Source organism: Panthera onca, chromosome B2 (assembly GCF_046562875.1).
Source record: "Panthera onca isolate mPanOnc1 chromosome B2, mPanOnc1 haplotype 2, whole genome shotgun sequence".
In the NCBI taxonomy this organism is placed as follows: domain Eukaryota; kingdom Metazoa; phylum Chordata; class Mammalia; order Carnivora; family Felidae; genus Panthera; species Panthera onca.
The window spans coordinates 34,126,844-34,150,484 of NC_138343.1; the positions used below are offsets into that span (position 1 = coordinate 34,126,844).

The 23,641-nt window shown below is 40.2% G+C and overlaps 1 protein-coding gene and 1 pseudogene across 8 annotated transcripts in view; one reads left to right on the forward strand and one right to left on the reverse strand.

Annotated features, from left to right (window-relative positions):
• Positions 1-21,228, reverse strand: part of FKBP5 (FKBP prolyl isomerase 5) — a 118,592-nt gene extending 97,364 nt beyond the window's left edge. For 2 of the 8 annotated variants that reach the window (XM_078446846.2, XM_078446849.2), the window contains exons 1-2: positions 21,096-21,228; positions 14,458-14,563 (exon numbers count right to left, since the gene is read on the reverse strand). The gene's annotated coding sequence lies outside the window, so the exon portion shown is untranslated. The other 6 variants (XM_078446848.2, XM_078446847.2, XM_078446850.2 and 3 more) reach the window with 6 other exon arrangements.
• LOC144616459 (large ribosomal subunit protein eL30 pseudogene) lies at positions 10,616-17,578 on the forward strand (annotated as a pseudogene).
• Positions 21,229-23,641: the final 2,413 nt, after the last annotated feature.

The window sequence follows — 23,641 nt, forward strand, 5'->3', positions numbered from 1 at the left end:
CTCACCGTTTTTGCTACACTGGCCTTCTCGCTACACCCTCCAACATGCCTCTCTGCAGGGCTTCTGCGCTCACTCTTCCCTCTGTCTAGAACTCCTTCCTCCCCCAGCATAGTTGGCTCCGTGACTTCCTTCAGGTAGGTCTCTGCTCAAATACTTATCAGAGAGGCCTTCCTTATTACCTAATATAAAAGAACAAGTAACTACAGCAATCAGCCCTACCATTTTTTCCCTCCACTTACCACCTTGCACAGTGCTGGTAAGAATGGTAAGTTCCGTGACGGAGCCTCTCTCAATAACCCCGTGCAAAATAGGAACTGTTCTTGCCGTTTCCAGATGGTAAAATTAAGAGGCACGATATTGCTGGTCAACAGTGAAACCAGGTAGAATGACTCCTGAGGCTGCAACTCTAACCGTTTCACATAGTATCAGAAGTCCTGTTTGATACCGTATCATTTCCTGTAAGTAGGCTCCATCCTGACAAGCACTACGACAGTAAAAACTCTAAATTCACACTATGTCCTAAAAATATATGGATTCTTACCACTGGTTATTGGCCAGGTTTCAAAAGCCAGGAAACATTTTTCTAAACGATCAATTAACTGCTCAAGGCTGTGATGTCCCTCATTGAGGCCTGGATTTACGCACCTTAGCCCCTGGGGCCTGCTTCCAGCTAGCTGAGTGAGCCCCATCGGCTGGACTGTAAAGGAGTTGCACTGTGTCTCCTGTGCCCCATCTCCCTGCTTTGTTTTCCTCTCACTTCCTTGGCCTGCTGCTCTGGCCAGGAGCTCAGTGCCTTTTTGTGCACCCCTTCACTCTCTTTCTGAAAAAGCTGTTTTCAGTAAAGATCTGATAAACTCATTCACTCTCAGGTGACTAATAATACCTTAAAAATGAGGGGGAAAAATGTACAAGGTATATGGACTTTACCCAACAATAAGCTGTATTTTTTTATTGTTTAGGACCCACAGATATTAAGATGAAAAGATTTTATGAAACTAAAAGGAACAAAGCATATGACACCAAAACTCAAGTATAACTTCAGGAATAAAATTAACTCCATCTTTAAGATAACCATTAAAATTTTCTGAGGTATCACTACCAAAAGAAGAACACAGCATGTGCCTGGAAAACATCAGGTAAGTATTGTATCATATGCAGATATAAATCCTGATTCTTTTCCTGTTCCCAATTATTAATTTCTTCTTTCCTTGATTTTTCTTTCATCCCATCTCCCATTATTGAGAGTACCCCTTTTCAAAATGTAGTTCTCAATCAACTGCTCTTCCCCTGTCAACTGCATCTTACCAGAACTTACCACTCTTAATTCCAACTACTACCTGTATTATAACCAAATCTACTTCTAATTTCTCTGTCTTCCCTTCTGCAGTTTTTTTTAATGTTTATTTATTTTTGAGACAGAGCATGAGCAGGGACAGGCAGAGAGAGAGGGAGACAGAGAATCCAAAGCAGAATCTGTGCTGTCAGCACAAAGCCTAACGCAGGGCTTGAACCCAAGAACCGCAAGCCAAAGTCAGTCGCTTAACCAACTAAGCCATCCAGGCGCCCCTTCCCTTCTGCAGTTTTGATCTCGAATTGCCTGACTCTAAGTAGAACCCTTTTATATCCCTACCTTTTCAAAGAAAACCAACTTTTTCAAAATTATCCTCTTTCCTATTTACTTCATCTGTATTATCTGGCTATTCTCCTAGGTTTACAACTTTAATATATTTTTTCTCCATTTAATCAACAGGACTTGGCAAATACTCATTGTGTTTCCTACTATCCTTCTTTCCAAATCCGCATCTATCACCATATTCTGGGTTTTCTTCATTTCCTTCCCGAATTACCACAGTTCTCCAGCTGGCCCGCCTACTTCCAGCCTACTCACTCACTTCCATTCATTCTACACATGCTGCCAGTAAAGCCTCTCTCACACAGTACAATCCCAATTCAAGGACTTTAAATAGCTCTCCAGCACAGGTCCAAACTTCTCAAACCAGCACTCAGGGCCTTCTACCCCTTCAGACTGTCACTAATAAATGTTTATCTTACACATTCTAAGACAAAACCCCAGAAAACCAACACCTTCATCTCCCACAGCCAAATAGTGCAATGCACACAATAGGTCTATAGACAGTACAGAGCACCTTCTTTCACTTGACTTCAACTGATCACCTCAGGCAACAGGAATATATTAGTCTATCATCTTCTGAACATCTCAAATTAGTACGAGAAGGATTCATTTTCTCAAGATGAACACTTCTAATCAGCAAAATGAAAACGTATAGTTATCAGTAAATAACACCCCATATCCTTAATGAATGTACAAAGTGGTAAATATTATTTTAAAGGTGAATTTGCCAGTATCTATAAAAGGTTTAAGTGCAAAATAGTCTTTAACCCAGCAATACTTCCAGGAAATTACTTGTAGATATTCTCACAGAAGAAAAATTATATGCAAAAGGACATTAAGCACAACACAGTTGTAATAGTTTAAAAAAAAAAAAAAAAAACACATGACACAACTGAAGCCTCCTTACTGGACTATTATTATACAGCCCCACCAATGGAATATTATACAGCAACTAAAAATAAAGCAGCAGCTGTAAATGAACTGATAGGTAAAGATGTTTAAGAATGACCTAAAGGGAGAAAAAAAAAGCAAATCACAGAACAGAATGTATATTATTATTCTATTTGTGTAAAGAAAATGCATATACATTTGTGAATGCAAAAAAATATCTGAAAAGAAATATAACAAACCACTAATAGTAGCTAATTCTGGGAATGGGATTCAGGGAAAGAAACAAGAGATTTTCACTTTAGGGGGTGTATGTGTATGTATACATACATACATACCCTTTTTTATTTAACTGAAGTATAGTTGACATACAATATTACTTTCAGGTTTACAATATAGTGATTTGATATTTATATACATTATGAAATGCTCACCACAATGAGTAGTTATCACCTGTCACCACACAAAGTTACTACAATGTTATTGACTATATTCTCTATGCTGTCCTTTACATCCCCTGATTTATTTTATAACTAGAAGTCTGTGCCTCTTAATGCCCTTCACCTTTTTGCCCATCCTCCCACCCCTCCCTTCTGATAACTACCATTGTTCTTGGTATTTAGGAGTCTCTGTTTTGTTTTTTAGATTCCACATAAGTAAGATCATAAGTATGTGTCTTTCTCTAACTTATTTCACTTAGTATAATACCCTCTAGGTCCATCCATGTTCTTGCAAACGGCAAGATTTCATTCTTTTTTATGGCCGAGAAATATTTGTGTGTGTGTGTGTGTGTGTGTGTGTGTGTGTGTGTGTGCGCGCGCGCGCGCGCGCACACGTATATATCATGCCTTCTTTATCCATTTTTCTCTTGATGGACACTTAGGCTGCTTCCGTATTTGGCCCCAGGGATGCATATATCTTTTCAAATCATACCTTTTTAAACAATAATCAGTATTAAATATTCACTTAAGAAAAAAGAAACAAAAAAACAAATAGACTTTTTTTTAAATGTTTATTTGAGAGAGAGACAGAACATGAGTGGGGAGGGGCTGAGAGAGAGGGAGACACAGAATCCAAAGCAGGCTCCGGGCTCTGAGCTGCCAGCACAGAGCCCAGCGCAGGGCTCAAATTCACTAACCGTGAGATCATGACCTGAGCTCAAGTTGGGACACTTAGTTGACTGAGCCACCCAGGAGCCCCACAAAAAAAGACTCTTAAATACAGACAACAAACTGGTAGTTGCCAGAGAGGAGGTGGGTGGGAGAATGGGTGAAACAGGTAAAGGGGAGTAAGGGGTACAAATTCTAGTTACAAAGTAAGGCATGCAGATAAAAAGTACAGCATAGGGAATATAGTCAATAATATCATAATAACTTTGTATGGGGACAGATGGGGATTACACTTATGGAGTGCACAGAGCAATGCACAGAACTGCCAAATCGCTATGTTGTATACCTGAAACTAATGTAATATTGCATGTCAATTATACTTAATAATAAATTTTAAAGAGAAAGAAAAGGCTGTGACAGCAAAGGCTCTTAATTTTGGATGAATATAATTGATCTTGATTATCCATGGTGCAAGAAATATGAACTACTCAAGATGCTTAATGAGAAACTCATCCCTTCATTCAACAATTATTTATGGAACACTTACTATGTGCCAAGCACTGTGCCTGATGATACTGACAGAACAGTAACAAGAAAAACCTAGTCCATGCTCCCTAAGAGCTTATAAAAAGGTCTTTTGGTCTCCATTTTTCCCATTTCCCCTGTAAAAGCCACTCTGCCTTCCATGTCTGTGTTCTCATTATGCCTATGGTTGTTCCCCCCAAAAAGATACAAATTAATAGGGCAATTGTATCAAACAAAAACAAAGGTTTTAAAAATTGACTCCTATTCCCTTCATAATTAATTCTAAAAGTTACTAGCAGTACAATTTGTAGAAAGAACAGTTCAACAAGCACACTTTAAAATAAATAAAAAGTAACCTAGGAGCACTTGAGTGGCTCAGTCAGTTAAGCGGTTAAGCGTCTGATTCTCGGTTTCCGCTCAGGCCACGATCGCACAGTTCAAGTGTGAGCCCCACATCAGACTGTGCAATGACAGCGTGGGAGCCTGCTTGGGATTCTCTCTCTCCCTCTGCTTCTGCCTCTGCCCCACCCCATGCTGCACGTACATGCACTTTCTCTCTCTCAAAAACAAACAAAAAAGGAACCTAGATGCTAAATGAAGAGAAATTAAGAACATTTGAGGAAGGGAAAAATGTTACAGGAAATATTAATTTTCGTCACTAACTTATACATGTTTCTAGATTTTTGTACAATGAACATGTACTACATAAGAAGTTCGATAATATAATAATATACGTGAGAAGTATAATAAGGTCTTCTTCTTGAAAAAAAAAACATCTATTGCAACAAAAGAGCAACTACCGTACACGGTTCAACTTTTTCACCTTCCATCCCAGCCCCTTTGTGGTCTGGCCTTGTTGAGACTCCTTGTTTTGTCAGCCCCAAGTCCATTCCTCCCCTCCTCTGCTGGAAACAGCATTCTGGGACTTTCCACCAGGGAACCATGTTCCCCACCTCCTGGAGTGGAACCAATCCCCAATCTTTGCCAGTCATTGCTTTCTACCCCCTTGGCTGCCACGACAGTTTGGAAGTGAACATGTGACCATAACAGATATAAACCAAAATCAATCCTGACAAGAGGCTAATTTTAATGAGACCATTAAAATGATTTATAAGTACTTATAAAATGATTATAAGTACATATAATGCAGCTGAAATTCCTACAAAGAACATTGTAAAAAAAAAAAAAATAGGATTCTCATTTAATGTGGCAGTGAAAGAGTCATTAGTTACCTCTTTTGTTGAAATATACAACAATGGAACAGCAACAAAAATACAATTGTTAGAAAAATGTCCTCTTCCACGATGTTAAAACTTCCTACTTGTCCCAAAGAATAGAATGTTGAAGCCATATAAATCACATCCTGTTAAAACAGCTATGTATAGAAACAGAAAATACAGGTTCCAGGCATATACGTTAATCACATCTCCTCTGACAGAAATTTACAAAATAAGTTCAAAAATAAAGATTCCAATGGTAGTATTTTATGAGGCACCTAAAATGCTACAATACATGAAAAAATAAAACTATTTTATTTTATGTATTTATGTATGTATTTTAACATACATTTAACTTTTGAAGTCATTTTAGTCAATTATTTTCAACACTAAGAAAATATAGAACATATTAATAAATTATAGGGAAACAAAGTTCAACTTGAGAAAATAAAACTTACCCATCAGAACTTCCTAAAAGTAAAATGGACTACCTTGTAAAATAGAGACCTCCCCTTCCCAAGAACTAAACTAAACCCCAAACTGCAATTCTCTGAAAACATGACATCCTTGAAGAATTTGATAGATGTGCCAGCTGTTTTATTTCTTGAAAGCGTATAGTTGAACACATATAATAATCTGTTGCATTTTTTTCTAGCATTGCACAATTTTCCTGGCCCGCAATGCACATACTGCATCCATTATCATATTTAAGCATCTGACAGCATTGTTACAAGAATCCATAATATTCGTTTCTGACTAAACTCATATAAATTTTTCAGGCTTCAAATGGTCATGGATTTCAGTATCATATATATTTTTTCCACAAAGTCTCAATACAATACATTTCCTGAACTTTCAGCTTTCAGTTTCCTGTTCGTCAATGGCTACAATTCTACAAGCAATACATAAATACACCCCAGCCATGGTATTTCCACTTTGACAACAGTGGACGTGAACTTAGTATGACCAAACATAACTACAGTGCGTATAAATGATACATGACAGCTAACACAGCAATAGCAGAAATTTAATAGTTTACAAAAATGGAAATATAAATTATACTACTGATATAAGAATGACAATTACAAAAGTCTCTTTCTTTCTCAATGTATGAGAATTACAGGACTTATACCAAAACAATTTTCCAAATACAAAAGAAATTGCAGATCACAAGGCAGATTAAAAAAAATCCCTTCTCCCTTCAGAAAACGGAAGACAGGAAAAAAGAAACCAAACCATGGGAAATATAGTAAGTAAGTGACTGGATACAAAGCTTTAAGGATATGGGAGAAAAAATTTGTATACATCTGTGGATTATACAATTCAACTTCAGTGTTTAAGAATGATAAAGAAAAATTAGTACTTCAGTAAAAATGAATCTAGTCCAGGAGCCTACTTTCTTTGAAGGAATACAGCAGGATAAGCAGAGGTCTGGAGCATTTTTAGGTAACTCATGACTTTTTCTTTCTGTAATCATGGGAAAGACTATAGAACATTGTTACCAGTTGCAAAATGATTCATGATAAAATTATACTCAAAGTGACTAAGAAGTATTTGTACACCATGCAAATTTTCAAAATGCAGTAAGGACATCTTGCCAAAGTTCAAACAATACCTTTCAAGGGAAAAAAACAGTGTGATAATCATTTATTTGGTGGCTTGGAATGGACATATACAAGAAAAAATTATCTACTCCATAAAAAGGGAGTATTTATTGAGCATCTCGAGTGACCAGAAACTAAGTTTAGAGCTTTACAAATCTTCCATTGTAGGGGCGCCTGGGTGGTTCAGTCGGTTGAGCGGCCGACTTCAACTCAGGTCATGATCTCACAGTCCGTGGGTTCGAGCCCCACGTTGGGCTCTGGGCTGACAGCTCGGAGCCTGGAGCCTGTTTCGGATTCTGTGTCTCCCTCTCTCTCTGCCCCTCCTCCACTCACGCTCTGTCTTCTCTCTCTCTCTCTCTCTCTCAAAAATAAACATTAATAAAAAATTTAGGGGCGCCTGGGTGGCTCAGTCGGTTAAGCACCCATCTTCAGCTCAGGTCATCATCTCATAGTCCGTGAGTTCGAGCCCCACATCGGGCTCTGTGCTGACAGCTCGGAGCCTAGAGCCTGTTTCGGATTCTGTGTCTCCCTCTCTCTCTGCCCCTCCCCTGCTCACACTCTGTCTCTCTGTCTCTCAAAAATAAATGTTAAAAAAAAATTATTTCGGGCGCCTGGGTGGCTCAGTCGGTTGAGCGGCTGACTTCGGCTCAGGTCACGATCTCACGGTCCGTGAGTTCGGGCCCCGCGTCGGGCTCTGTGCTGACAGCTCAGAACCTGGAGCCTGTTTCAGATTCTGTGTCTCCCTCTCTCTCTGACCCTCCCCTGTTCATGCTCTCTCTCCGTCTCAAAAATAAATAAATGTTTAAAAAAAAAATTTTTTTTTAATTATTTCTTTAATAAATAAATAAATAAATAAATCTTCCATTATCCTGCATCTACGTAGGAAAACTGTGTAGAAGAAAACAATGCTGAAATAAGTTTCTCACCATTATTTGTGGCATATAATAAAATGTAACAGGCTGGAGAAGATGTCGACTCAAGAGACTACTGTAATAGAAATATAGGGGTGGGGGCTGCAAGGCCAAAGTACCAGAGCTCCCAACTCTCCATGCTAATCGTACATCAATCAGTAAAATGATAGAAACAAAAAGTCCACTTTTTTTGAGAATGCTATTTATGTTTACAATGCTACTATAATTCACAACTCTAAAAATGAAAGAAAGAAACCCTTTTCTTCTTAAAGCAGATTTTGGAGTTTTGGTTTCAAATATTACTTCAAGAATAGTAATGCTCATCCAAGAAATGTAATCATGGGTTTCTCATTAAGAAGTGCGGGGGTGCCTGGGTGGCTCAGTCGGTTGAGCGGCAGATTTCAGCTCAGGTCATGATCTCGCGGTTCATGAGTTCAAGCCCCACGTCGGGGGTCTGTGCTGACAGCTCAGAGCCTGGAGCCTGCTTCAGATTCTGTGTCTCCCTCTTTCTCTCTGCCCCTCCCCTGCTTGCTCTCTGTCTCTCTCTTTCTCTCAAGTAATAAACATTTAAAAAAATTTTTTTAAAGAAGTGTGAATTACGTGGCGCCTGGGTGGCTCAGTCGGTTAAGTGTCCGGCTTCAGCTCAGGTCATCATCTTGTGGTCTGTGAGTTTGAGCCCAAATCAGGCTTTGTACTGACAGCTCAGAGCCTGGAGCCTGCTTCAGATTCTGTGTCTCCCTCTCTCTCTGCCCTTCCCCACTCACACTCTGTATCTCTCCCAAAAATAAGTAAACATTAAAAAAAAAAATTTTTTTTAAGTGTGAATCACTATCACATTTTTCTTGGTAGTAAAATTATTTTTTATCTTGGTTTTTAATAGTAATAACAGAAAAATTATTGGTAGTTCTACTGTAATTACCACTCAGATGGTTGAGAATCACACTGGATAGGACAGCAAAAAACACAAAAAACAAAAAACAAACAAAAAAAACCAGCCCTAGTTTAGCTCTAAAAGGTGCAGGCTTGCTCATTAATTAGCTGTGGATCTTGAACATGTGACTGTACTTCCTCTGGACATCAATGTCCTCATCTGTAAAACAAGATGGCTGGACTAGAGGTTATTTCCCTCCCTTCCTCTCTTTCTCCCTCCCCCTGGCCCTTTCTACATTACGGCTTTAGTGATTTAGGATCTAGACTGGGGTTTCTGAGGACAGAGAGGAAAATATGGAGGAAAGGAGTAAGGATTATGTAAACAACTAAAACATGGAGAGAAAAAAAGTAAAAGAATTCACGTTTACAAAAAGAAATGGACAAATGGTTCAGGAAAGATCATGAGTTTCATTGTCAAAATTAGTTTAAACACAAGTTTCAGTTATAATGAAATCAGGAAAGAAAGTGAGAAATGCCAGAGTGCCTCACAAATAAGCCAAGAAATCCTCCCAAGTTGCCTCAGTACCTATAGAAAAGACTTCCTAACACCGGACTTAATCATTCATAATCCTGCCCCTACATAATCACCAGCTATTTTCCAACAAGTTACTCCCCTCAGCCAATTTGGCCTCATCATTTCCAACAAAAATCGAGAATATCTCCCGTTCGTTAGCACTCAGTGTTCTATCTGAAATGCACTCTCTCCTCTCAACTTGTACTACTAATTTATCATGCTCTCACCGTGCCTGAAGCACTTCTCGGTGCCCGACATATACTAACTCATTTAATTCTCTCAACGATCCTGGGAGAGGGGTGAGTAACTGTGCTTGAGATTACACAGTAGCAGAGCTATAGCATTCCGTTTATAATTTGTAAGAGCCTGTTCTCTTAGCTTGCTAACTAGTCCTTCAAAGTTCAGATCGAGTTGTCACCTTTCTGAAGTTCTCATCTGCTCAGCAATTATTCCTGCCCCTCGAGTTCTTAAGTAAACCACTCATTTGCCACTTACTGTGGGGCCTAGGTTGTTGTTTATCTTTTGTGCATATATTCTATCTTTTCTAAGAACAGGCTCTTGTCTCATTCTGTAACAACACTACTTAGAACCTAAAAGAGCCAAATGCCTGAAATACAAAGGTGCTTGTTAATGAAACTATGATGGCATTTAATGATTACTGAACGCATTTACCAGACTCTGGGCTAAGTGCTTTATAGGCACTGTCTCATTCAATTCTCGCAACTGCCCCTCCTCAATATTACAGGTGAGGAAACGAGGCTTAGAAGAAGCTCTGTCTGTTGTCCAATCACTCCAAATGGTAGTGACAGTCTTACTGAAAAGAGTCTGTACCACACTCTTCATGTCCAGCCTACCAGAGAACACCTTGAAGAAAGAATCCGTCCTAACCGCAATTGAGCTCAACTAGTGCTTAGCCTACAGCATGCCCCTGAACACGAAGGATTCAGGATCAGAGGTGCACCTCCTGCCCGCAAGAAATTCACAGTCCATTAGGACTCCAGGACCAAGCTGTCACTGGCAGAGTCACCGTCATCAAGACTTCAATATCTTAACTTATAGTTTAAATCATAAAAGCAAATTAATCCTTAGAAACTCTCATTCACACCACTCATTCTCCCTTCAAGCTCCCTCACTCCGTTTATCTTTGGACTCCTCTGTCTAGCTTTATGTACTATAGAGTAGAAGGGTCCCGTTAATCCTAACAACTATTAGGATATCTAAATTTAATTTGGTGATAGCTCAGACTCAAGGGTCTATCTGATGAATACCATGCCACAATGAAATATGAGCAGTGAAGAAGAGCTAGAAAAAAAAGCAGTAGCAAAAAGCAGTGAAAAGAGGAATATGAAAGTCAACACTGTAAAGACAAGTAAAAGCAATAAAAGAAAGGAAATGGACACAGATACAAGGTAGAAAATAGGAATCCAGAATAAACTCAGTGGAGAAACACAGACAAATAACAGCATTAAAATCTAATCCAACTTAGGAATTCTGACTCCTTCTATAATTATTTCTTTTCCTAACCTCTGAAGGAAATAGAAAAATATGTATATGAAGCAATAGCTGAAAAACTACTAGGAACAGTACATAAATTAGGAGGTTTCTTTTTCCTGAGAAACCATTCCTTTTAGAATTTCAGAGATTCAAAGAAACCTTAAAATACTATCTAATCTAACCCACTCATTTTACAATTAAAATAAGGCCCGGAAAGGTTGATTTTAATTTGCCCAAGACCATATAGCTACTTAGTAGCAACACTCTTGAATCTCATTCCAAGGTCTACTCCCCCAGACAAGGCTTCCTAGCAATGTATTTTACTCCTCCATTTTCCACTCTTAATAACTATTAGTTTCGGCGTAAGTATCTCAGAATCCACATTTTATTCCTAATTCCCACAGAATAAAATAATCAGATATTCTGGATTATGTAAAGCAATATGGAATTTAATTCTTTTATTCCCTAAGTCAGTAATCTCAAATTGAGTCCTGGTTCCTACCAGGAGGAAATTCAAACATTTCCCAGAAGAGCAGAAAGAAAAAAAGATCTCCATAAGCTAACCAAAGGCAAGCCAAGTTGATAAACTACAACCCATCTGGAAAGGAATCAGGCCCAAGGCCCCTGGAGGCTGGATGACAGCTAATGAGGATCCCTTACTTTCCTGTTTCTATTTTATACCCTCCTAACTAACCTCAGGCTCCTATCTTTCTGACAAACTTCAATTCTAGGAGTCTGTAAAGAAAAATAATGAAAAGAGTATCATGTCACTTTCAGCAGAAGTAGCTTTTAGACAGGAACTATCCTGGTCAGGAAATATGGCACAAGGGACAAGAGAAGAATTTTAAGTAACCCATACACTGGTACTTTTAGCCTTAAAAACACCAAGAAGTCATCAGAGTGTATAATATACACTTAATATTTCCTCAACTGCGAAGCACTTGAAGATATTATGGCCTGGAAGGAACTCATCCTGGGCCATTTCTGTGGTCTAAGAAAGGCTGCTGCTTACACCCTATCCCCTGCCCCCCACAGTAAACTGTGGGCCCTGCCAGTCACCGTTCTCCAAGTTATTTGAGCTTTGTGATTTTCAAGTCTTATGTATCATCTTAGTTTAAATACAGTGATTACTTAGGCCTTCAAAATGATGTCTCTGCTATAGAGGGCTGACTGAAGCCTTCTCTGAAAGAGACAAAAATGCCTTAGTTTACTTTAGAAACATAGCTTAATTTTGGTATGTATCAAATTCATTATAGATTAGGGATAATCTCCTACTTCAACATGTTAACCAAATTAGGATAATTGTACTAGAAATGAAAAGGACAAAAAAATAAAGAAGACATTATAAACTCAGAAACAAAGTGTTTTAGTGACTCACTGAGCTTAGTTAGGAAGTAAAGGAAGAGTGAAAAATGACCGACAAGAATAATGGAGTTATTAACAGCTGAAGAGGAAAACCGGGAAGAGCTTTCTGGCTGGGGCTAAGGGGCGGGGGTGTCGGTGTGCAGCTTCTACAGAGATGGTATTTAAACAGATTTAGATTTAAGACACAGGTGAAAATCTGGGCCTCAAGTTTGGAAGGCCTCAAGTTTAAACAGAAGATACATATTTGGGGCCTAAAAGCACAGCAAGGACCAAGTTTTTAGAGAAAGAGAAGGATATAGAAAAAAAACTCTTAAAACAACGGCATTCCTCAGATAATACACTTTGAAGATGACCTAACCTGCCAGATGAATACTTTATTACGTAGATACAGAATATTTGGACTGCTTTGTTCTAAACGAAAAGCTAAAACATTATTTTTTCCTCAGGCTATGAATTGACAGAGAGAAGCTAAGGATTAAAACAGTTTCATAATTACTATTTGTGCAAAGTCAGGTCTCTGAACTAAAACACACTGCTTCTGAAGTTTCTGTATTTATAACAAAACTTTTGGAAAATACTAAGAGAAAAATCTGACGCACCAATACCACTACCATTTTATAATATTTGTGAGAACTTAATGGTCTTAATAAGCACATTGGGAGCACCTGGTGGCTCAGTTAGGCATCTGACTCTTGATCCCGGCTCAGGTCACTCATTATTATCTCATGGTTCATGGGATCGAGCCCCACACTGGGCTCTGTGCTGACAGCGCAAAACCTGCTTGGGATGGATTCTTTCCCCCCTCTCTCTCTCTCTCTCTGCCCCTGCCCCATGTGCACACACACTCTCTCTCTAAATAACTTAAAAAAAAAAAAAAAAAAAAAAGCACAAAAAAAATGTTGATAGTTAATACATCTGGAGAATAGGCAGAGGTTCATAATACTATTCTCCCCAGGTCTGTGTAGTTTAAAATTTCCATTATAAAAAAAAAAAATTTTTTTTAATTAAAAAAAAAGCCTATCGACAGATATTTTTAAAATTCTATCTGCAGTTAAGGTTTGACAACTAAAACAAAAACAAAAACAAAAACAAAAACAAAAACGGCTTGACAACTTGAACCAAAATCCTAACAGATAAAACATTTCAAATAATGTTTTACTCATTCTTAATAGACCAATGAAATTTAGTGTGTATGAAAGGGAAAAAAGATCCTGTGTCATTTTAGAGAAACATGAATACGTTCATTAAATGCAAAACGTCCTTTTATCCCTGTTACTTGATGTTGGACATTTGTTATTTTGCTTTTCAATGAACTTACAATTTTTGCTGAAGAAAATATATAGTCCATATAAACATATGATTTTCGTTAGTAAAGGCAAAATAAACATTCATCCCCAGTATCAATGACTGCTTTGTTGAACCTGCTGGTTAGTTGTCATATTATTTCAAATATTTTCCACTCTACTAAGTAATCAAATAAACAACTTTTTTATGTGGATACAAAAAAAAATTAAAAGAAGAACCAAGACCCATAAATTATACCTAACTCTAACCTGTAAAAAAACCCACACATTTAAAATTATATAAACTAATAAGTAGAAGGGTAAAGTTGAATGTTTTTAACAATTACCAAAGTTTTAGCTAGGATTTAAATAGATGTAGTTTAAACCAAATCACTCTAGAGACTCTGACAGCACCGCAACTAATGGAGAGCAACAAATTTACTGCTTAGATTTGCCACTCGCTGATAACCAAGAATAGTTTATACAGTTTGTAAGCACCTATCTTTCCTCCATATGATAAACAGCACCACCCAAAAAAAGACAAGCAGATTTGTTTGCCTCCTGTTCATTTGGTAAGTTCCAAGACAATAAAAACTATGCATGTGTGTGCAAAATCTAGCACACTGTAGGTGTGCAACGCTTCACAGGAATGAATAATCACACCCTCACTTCCCAGAAAGCTATTGCTAGCTATCAGTCCCATACTCTAATAAGGCAGGCTTTCCTTCCTTGCTGATACTTCTGCTTTGAATCACGTTCAGAACCTTGTTTCTTCTAACAGAAATAAGTCACCATGAAACTTCAGAGAGAAGCAGTATAAATACACATATACAGAGACAAGAGATCGTCAGTGATTCTCTTCTTCTCCATCATCATTAAAGCACTCCTTAAGTCTGAATCGAGGTATTTCATTTTGCAGATAACAAGATCATTCTCCAACAAATTTTTGTAGCTCTTTTCCTCATTAAAGTAAAAATTACATACCGTAAAATGCCCAGATCTTAAGTAGTCAGCTCAGTAAGTTTGAACAAGCGTGTACACCAACAACTGGTGAATCTGGGCGTTCCTTGGACTAGGTCTTGCAATTTTTCTGTAAGTTAAAAATTATATGAAAGTAAGTTACCCAAAAAGCGTACACTTGAATTTCCATTACCTAAGTCAAGCTACAGAATATTTCAATTTCCCTAGAAAGTTCCTTTTTGCCTCTTTCCAGTCAACCACACTCTTACCCAGAAACCACTGTCCTGATTTCTATCACCATACCTAAGTTTCGCCCGTTCTTGTATTTTTCAAAAATGGCATCATTTGGTACATACTTATGCCTGGCTTCTCTTGCTCTGAATAATATTTCTTGGATTCATCTATGTTGTGCGAATCATTAGTTCATTTCTACTGTAAAAAAAGCTGCTATGAACATTTTACATCAATCTTTTTGTGAATACGTACTTTCTTTCTCCTTGGTGAAATAAGATTTCATTTAGAAAGGGGTGGGGGGCTCACATATAAATAAGCCTGTAAAGTCATATAGTACAGATAGATGGACTCATTACATAGTATAATTATATATAGGAAATATGTATACAGTTGTATAAAATACAAAAAAATAAAACATAGGTATTTTACCTACGTGTGTGTATATAAATGAATAGATTCTGAGAAGTCCAACTGGGGCCAACAAAGATAGATTTCTTTAAATGTATAAAGTTCACAGTGAAAACACATCTAATGTGGGAAAGCTGTCCATTTCAGTTTTTCTTAATAAGTATTTTTTTTAATGTTTATTTATTTTTGAGACAATGCGAGAGACAGAGTGCAAGCGGCAAGCAGCAAAGGGGGCAGACAGAGGGAGACACATATTCCGAAGCAGGCTCCAGGCTCTGAGCTGTCAGCACAGAGCCCGACGCAGGGCTCGAGCTCATGAACCGTGAGATCATGACCTGAGCCGAAGTCGGATGCTTAACCGACTGAGCCACTCAGGCGCCCCTCTTAGTATTATGCTTTAACCTAAGAATAATTCAAAAGAGAAACAGATTTCTCTCCATATAAGCTACTGTTACCTCCACTACAGAATCATTTTCTATGAGAGGAGTAAAACCCAAAATATGTGTTAAAAGTACAAATTTTATTTTATCGTCTTGCTTTTTTAAAACAAAGTTAAGGGACGCTTGGTGGCTCAGTCAGTTAAGTGTCCGACTTCGGCTCAGGTCATGATCTCACGGTTTGTGAGTTTGAACCCCGCGTGGGGCTCTATGCTGTCAGCTCAGAGCCTGGAGCCTGCTTCGGATTCTGTGTCTCCTTCTCTCTCTGCCCCTCCCCACTTGTGCTCTGTCTCTCAAAAATAAATGTAAAAAAAAAATTTTTTTTTAAGTTAAACAGGGAAATAATCCATTGGCTGATACTTAACATGGGTAAAGACCATCCCATCTCCATTGAGAATATATTCTGAAAAAGGCTCAATCCCTAGGATGTTTTCTCCATCCCAAGAAGTAATTTACCGCAGCATTAAGTCTATGAAAGACACATCCTGACTCTGAAATTCTGTGTAATTGCAGCTAAAAGTGGAGGAAGTTCTTTAGTTTCTAGTGATGGTAACATTAAGAAACATACACATAAATCTGATTTTTGAAGCCAATTTGAAACTCCCAACCCTGCTGTTGATAATCAGATTATCATTTTCAGTGGACTAAAAGTGTCTCCTCATTTAACATTACCCATAAATTGCCAAGATGGAGGCAGAATGCTACAAACTGTCCTAGAAATTTACCACTGCTTGTTTTATAAAGGGTTTGCAACTATCAATGGGAGAAAACAACCCACTTCTAATGTTTGCTCTTTGTTCACCTTTTATTCCTCCTCCCCCAAAATGAGCAACTTCAAAAACATACCATTCTAATGTACTACATTTTTAATCTTAAAAAATATTCTTAGCATTTAAATGGTCCCTGACTTTCACAGGTGTGTAATTATTTACTTAACCCATTATTCACTCTGAAAATATATCATTTTCCAATAATTGTACCATTTTCTAAAAAAACAAGGAAAACAGTCTTGATTAATTGTTACAAAAACCAACAGTGGCTCTAAACCACTACAACCCTCAACTGTCATCATCTTTTTCCTGATTGTTTTAGAGAATTACAATTTTATTCTTATTTTTAAAATAGCTTTCTTCCAAACCAAGAGCAGAAAACAGGTACAGCAATTGTGTAGACCCCATACTCCCTCTGGTGGTCCTTCACTCTCATTAACTAGATGTTTTCCAAAAGACTAGAAGTAAATACTAAATTAAGCATAAAATGAACTTGCCCCATTTAAGGACATAGTCTTACATGTTTAAGTTTTAGCAGAATACAGGGTAATTCATAACAAATTGTGAGGTACAAATTATTTTGAGAGCTTGAATTTTAGTGTTTAAAATATTGCTAAATGTCCTTAGTAACCTGTTATACAAATTAGTTACAAGAGTGAGTTAGGCCCTACTATAATTATTTTAAGCTCTCTTTTGACGGAAGAGTCATGTAACGGTATCTTATTTGCAAATTAAATCACACTTAAGTGGCTATTGTTTTAAAGTCAATAGTTATTTACATACCAACAACCACTCAGTGTATGTCTCCTCTGTATGTAAATTTAATTTTCTTTACACTTTGGGGATATATTATCAGAAGTCAAAAAAAAAAAAAAAAAAAAAAAAAAGCACTATAGAGCCTTTCTCACTAGCTCCTTGGCCAGGACTGGAGACTGCTCTTGGTTGGAGCCGTCCCACACCTAAGGCAGGAAGACGGTAGCTGCACAGAAGTCCTCACTGGAGTCAATTACCTCTAGGCTCCAACTTGATATGATAAGGGGACAGTACATGATGGGGTACAAGTAGATAAAATAATCAGACACGGCCAAACTGGTCATCCTAACCAACAACTGCCCAGCCTTGAGGAAATAAGCACTACACTATCTTGGCCAAAATTGGGGCCCAACACTCAGTGGCAAGAATACTGAATTGGGCCCAGCCTGTGAAAAATACTACAGAATATGCACAATGGTTATCACTGATCCAGGTGATTCTGGTAACACCAGGAGCATGCCAGAAAAGCCTGGTGAAAAGTAAACCATGCAAAATTTTTCTTTAAAGCTGGCCAGAGATGGGGGGGGGGAAATGCACTGTAGAAAATTCAGACATGTACAATAATGAGAAAGCAAAATAATTACTAATCAACTATGTTAGAAAGTTCAGGAGCGCCAGGGTGCCTCAGTCAGTCACAAGCTGAACGTGGAGCCTGCCTGTGATATTCTCTCTGCCCCTCTCCCCTGCTCACACGTGCTCTCAATCTCTCTCTCTCTCTCTCTCTCTCTCTCTCCAAAAAGTAAAAGAAAAAAGACAAACTTTTGTTTAAAAAAAAAAAGTTCAAAAAGTTTCAGAGTGCCTGACTGGCTCTATTGGTGGAACATGTAACTCTTGACCTCAGGGTTGTGGGTTCAAGCCCCACACTGAGTAGACAGCTTAAAAAAAAAAAAAAAAAAAAAAAAAAAAAAAAAATCTTTAAAAAAAAGTTCAAATTGTTTCAGAATTATAAAATGTCTGTATTTAACTGTTCAGCATTGAGTAATCACAGAATTTGGTGTGCCAAAATATGGACAATATAGATTTTTCTGTAGGAACTCTGAAAAATTAATTAAAGGCCTATACAGAGATATTCTCAATGCTAGGTGTAACATGCGTACTGCGGTCAAATAAAGCCATATTCATGTCTAACACGGCCACTTGATTTATCCTCAAATTAGCTATTTTAGTATATGTCCTTGTTTTTTTGTGGCTTTCTTCATTCAAAAATATTTGCCAACCCCCAAACAACAAAAAGAACCACACCTGAGGATAAATGACGTAAACACACTCAATATGTTTATTGTGTACATATAAGAATTCAACTTATGCTTAATTTTGAAACTGAAATGTGGTTGATAATTTTGATATGGTCTACCACAAGTTAAAGTGGACCAAAAAAACCAGTAAAATATCTAAAAACTGAATTTGAAAATGGGCTTTTAATAAAGTTCCTAAAATATGCTTTTGTGTAAATAAAACTATGAAATATAAGTTTAATTTACTATATGTGGTATAAACATCACCATATGATAAGGATTATAATAATTATACATAGAAAATTACACATACTAGTTAAAACTCATATATTCCTATACACTTTAAAGAACAATTATCTAAGTCATCCAAAACAAAGAGAACCTCAGACTTATAAGATTCCTTACAGCTATTTATGTAGAATAAAACCCACTCAACACGACGTGCCACTGTTGAACAAATCTACCCTAAGCATCAAAAAGACAACTCTGCTTTAATAGCAATAACTTTTTCTACAGCTACAGAATGAGGATGTTCTTTCTTCTCTAGACTGATTCCTTCTAAGCTAAGAAACCTTTAGGAAACTAACCCAAAATATGTGTTCTTTTCCAGCCCAAGAACAAACAGAAAATTGAGGATTTAATTAGTTGCCTAATCCAGTGTTTTAAAAGGTTTTCATGTTGAACTGGTTAAAATTATGTTTTTTTTTTTCTTAAAATAACCACCCAAAATTAAAGATTAAAAAAGTATGTATTTGTTTTGTTAAATGTTGTAAGGACAAAGACCTCATAACACTTAACCCTGTTGTTTTAGAGATATAAGACACTTCATAAAGACCATCTTTGATTTTGTTTTAAAATCCCAGTCACAACTAGCCTATTGGTTCAAGAGTTCAACTTTAAATGATGTTACTAAATAGATAGGTACATAATAAAATAACCATTCAGTGAAACATTAATAAAGTAGCATAATTAAATCAAAACTATAACGTTGCTTTTAAAAAGTTGCACCCCTCTTAAATATAAGTCATCCCCAATAGACACAAAACACACATTAGAAAAAAATTAAGTAAGCTAAATCAAGTTACTCACAAATACATTTAAATACATATAAACTACATTTAAAAAATATTTATATACTATTTTTAAATGTATTTTTTCTGTAGATGCCCTACATTGGTCAGGTCCATAATTGTGGATTAAGTAAGTGGAGGTCAGTTGGGAGAGAGACGCAGAAAATGCTAAGTACGACGAATAAAAATTTCCCAAAAAGAATAAAAATTCGTTCAAGTCTATCCTTGACCTTTGATTCATACACCAAGAGAAAAAGCTACTACAATTCTCTAAAGTAAAAACCCCTCTGGGGGTGGGGGGCAGAATTCCACAGACTATTAAAAACACTTAACCAAAATATGCCTTGACTTTTCCCTTGTCCACAATCTAACAAAATGGGAAGACAATGAAAATAAACACTCCTGTCTACTCCCATTTTTCCAAAGAAAGCTCCCATTCAACGCTAAGCCTTATTCCACTGGAAAACATACTCCTGAAAAGTAAATCCAAAACCACGAGCTCAAACTACTTCATGCAGAATTTACTGAATGGCGGCCAAACGTTGTACACGCTGTCCTGAACCACACTGAAGGGTATCTAGAGTTCTGCATTCTCCATTTACTAACTTTGTACCTTACTATGCTTTTGCCACCACTGCAGAAACCGAATTTTTAAAATAAGACCATGTTCCTCCAGGCTCGTCAATGGAAAGAATGCAATCAATCTGCACGTTGACCCCCCTCAAACGGTTGGTGTTTTTTGTTTTAAATCAATACTGGGTTGGACTCCTATACTACTGCCAGTACACCTTTTTAGACATCAGTGGAAGGAGTTCTAACGTTCCAGGAGTGAACCGAGTCAGGAGCCCTAAAACAAGTTGGAACTGGCTTTCACCTGGCACGAGAATAATCACCTGTTAGAAAGGCGCTGCACTGGCACCCTTCAAGAGCGGCTGAGAGCCGGGATGCTGTATCCCAGTCACTTGTCCCATGGTGGCAGGTGAAGGCGGCGAACACGCATCCACACCCACCGCCCCGGGAGCGCAAACCGAAAGCGAGGAGCGCAGCAGCGGGACACTCCGTTATCCTCACCCGCCACGGGCCCCGCCAGGTGTGCGCGGCTCCATCGCGCCCGCGGCGTCCCGGCGCACGGCTCACCCCGGCTCGACTTCGCCCGCCGGCCCGGGCCCCGGAAGGCGAAGTTTCTCTCCCGCCCGCGGCGGCGGCCGCTCACGCGCCGCCCGGCTCTCCGCGGGTCCCGCAGCCTGCTCCGGGCGGTCGCGGTCACAGGCGCCGGGCCTCGGGCGAGTCGGGGGAGACCGACGGGAGCCGGAGCCGGGACCTGTCACCTCGGGCAGGAAACAAAAGCCGGGTGAGGACGAGCGGGCGCGACCGGCCTCGACTCTGCGAGGGGGAGCGCGGCGGGGGCGGGGAGCGGCTCTCGCGGTCGCCGGACTCCGCGCCTCGCGGAGAGAGCACCGACCCCGCGGGCCGGCGGGGCGCGGAGGGGCCCCGCAGTTGGGCAAGGGGCATCCGGCGCGCTCGCCTCGAGGCTTCCCCCGCCCCGTTCGCCCCGAGCCTGCCTCTCTGGGGCAGGAGAACCGCGCGTGAGGGGGCGCCGAAGCGGCGCGGCGGCGATCTGACCGCGAAGGAGGGAATTCGGTTCCCGGGGCGCCGCGGCCGCCCGCCCCATCCCTGCGGCCATGGCGCCGGTACCTGTCGCCGTGGCTGCTCCTTGGCCCCTTCTCTCTCCGCCTCACCCTCGCGCTGCTCGGCCCCCAGCCCACCCAGCAGGCCGTCCGCGCGCCGGACGCCGCCGCCCGAGACTGGCAGCGCCCGCGAACCGGCCCGAATCCCCGGGGCAGCGCCCGGCGCGGTCCCGCCCCCGCCGGCCGCAGGACCCGTCTTCGATAGGGCCCCGGGGCTGTCAGTCCGCTCCCAAAAGGCGCGCGGGCTGTCGCTCCGCCCGTCCGGATTGGTGGCCGCGCACCGTCTATGCAAATGAGACTCCGCCCCCGTCCATTTGCACCTCCGCCTTAGTGTAAACTCCGCCTCTCCACGCCAGCCCACGTGTCTGGCCCTTGGCCTTTGTGGGGGCCGGCGGGAAGGGATGAAGGAAACTGACCCATGCCCCCTCACACCGTCTCTTACCTTCAGAGAAACTAATGCCTAAACAAGCTATTGACTTCACATCTGAATCGTATCTCTGAAGCTCTGCCCTCCTGCCTGTTTGCCAGGCCTGCCCAAAGGATGGAGAGGGGCAGGCCAGGATGTTTGTGGTAGGTAAGCAGACTAGGTTAGCCCTAGGAAGTAAAAAAAAAAAAAAAAAAAATGCCCCGTTGGGCCTCGGGAAAATCCCATCTTGAGAACCAGTTTAGCCCGTGGTACTTCCCCATGGACACTAAATGACTGTGAAGACTATGCTCTCCCGTAGTTTTCTGCCTTTCAAGCATGAGACACCAGGCCATTGAGACAGCAAAAGACCTTAAAAAATATTGGTGTTCTCTGATCCCCTTTTCCCACCGCACCACCGCCCCCACCCCCCCATCAGCAAAGGGTAGACCCGCTGAGCAAACTCAGCTTCAGGAGGCGCTAAGCTCCTCCAACCAGAAGGCTGGCTGCCTCTGAGTAGTTCCCATAGAGATTCAGATGAGGAGCTAGAACTGGCTGCTTTAGGGGGTTTAGGGGGTAACTGGGCTTTAGGGGGTAACTCACTCAAACCCCTCATTTTTGAGGAAACGGAAACCTAAAGTCTCATAGCTATGGGACTTAATAGTCACCTATGGAAATCTTATGTCTCATAACCAGATCAGAAGCCACATCTCTTAGCTCCAAATCTGCTCTCTGTGATATGTCATGTTGGTCATTTAGGTATTTTTGAAGACCCTCTTCAACAAATCACCATCCCTGCCTTCAGGACGTGGTGCCTGGGGAAAAAACAACTAGAACCAACACGGAAACCTCAAGAGCAAAGAAGGCCCTGACTTAATGCCTAGAAGCTTCCCTTTTTACCAGATGCCAGGGAGAATCACTGACACAATTTATTCATACATTAATTCAACAAGACATGGGTGATTGAATCCAAATCCAACCATTTATCCTTCAATGATTTGTTCTGAAAGTTTCTAACCCCAATTGATTAAGCATCTACTGTGCTTACTACTAGCAAGTATTAAGCACTGTGCTGTGTGCAGAGTCTGCACAGGTGAGGAGACATTGTCTCAGCCCTTGAAGGCTTTAGCCAAGGAGATAGTGACTTCCACATTACATGTCAGTACCACTTATGTTACAGTGGACAGCTCCAAGGAAGGAGCAGTTGGCTTTTCCTGGGAAAGGCAGGGAAGGCTTCATTGAGGAGGTGGCATTAGAGCTGAGTCCTAAAAGAGTTTTGAAAGATGGTGTTTGCCAGATGGAGGGATGTGGAAGAGGAAGGAAAGGGATTCCCAGTTTGCAGAGGATAGGATGAGCAAAAAAGCATGCAGACCTGGAAAAGCCTGGTAATTGAGGGAACAGCGAGGAGCAGTATGGGAAATCTGCAGGGCTGTGTGGCCATGTCACATGTTCTGGGACCAGGCTCTTCCAGGAGGAAGACAGAAAGGCCCTGGAGGCTGCCAGGCTGTGTTGTAACACACCGCAGCAAACAACAACAGGCCCTGTAGATACAGCTGCAGGCTTTTTTTTTCTAGGCCAGAGTCTGTGGGGAACAGTCAGTTCCACAGTTCTGATGGCAGCCTGGCTGGCCCCACCCACTCTCTCAGAAAACCACTCCGGTCACTGCACTTGCCCTCCTTGGCATTTGGAAACACGTGTGCTTGCAATTTCCCCAAACACTGCTGCCCTTCAGAGCTCAAAGATAACGTGGGCTATGGCTGCAGACACCTGGATGTGGAACAGACAGCCCTTTCCTAATGCACAGAGCGGTTCTTTGCAGGGCCTATTACCAAGGCTGGCTTCATGGGCGTGTGACCTGCACTTGGTTTAATGCTCTGCTGTCGCTGTCTTGAAATTCTTAATAATTTTTCGACAGTTGCATTTTCATTTCGTTTCATTTCACCTGCAAATTATGTAGCCGGTCTGACCTGTCACTGGTAGTGCCCCTGGGAATGTTTGTGATCCTACTCAAACCATATCTCATTTTTAAAGCCCTTGGCATTCATTAGGTTTGTTCACATGCACCGTATCACTCGATTCTCACAATGGCGATGTGGGGTAGGCTTGTATTCCTAGCCCCATTTATTGGCTGAGAAAACTGAAGTTTGGCA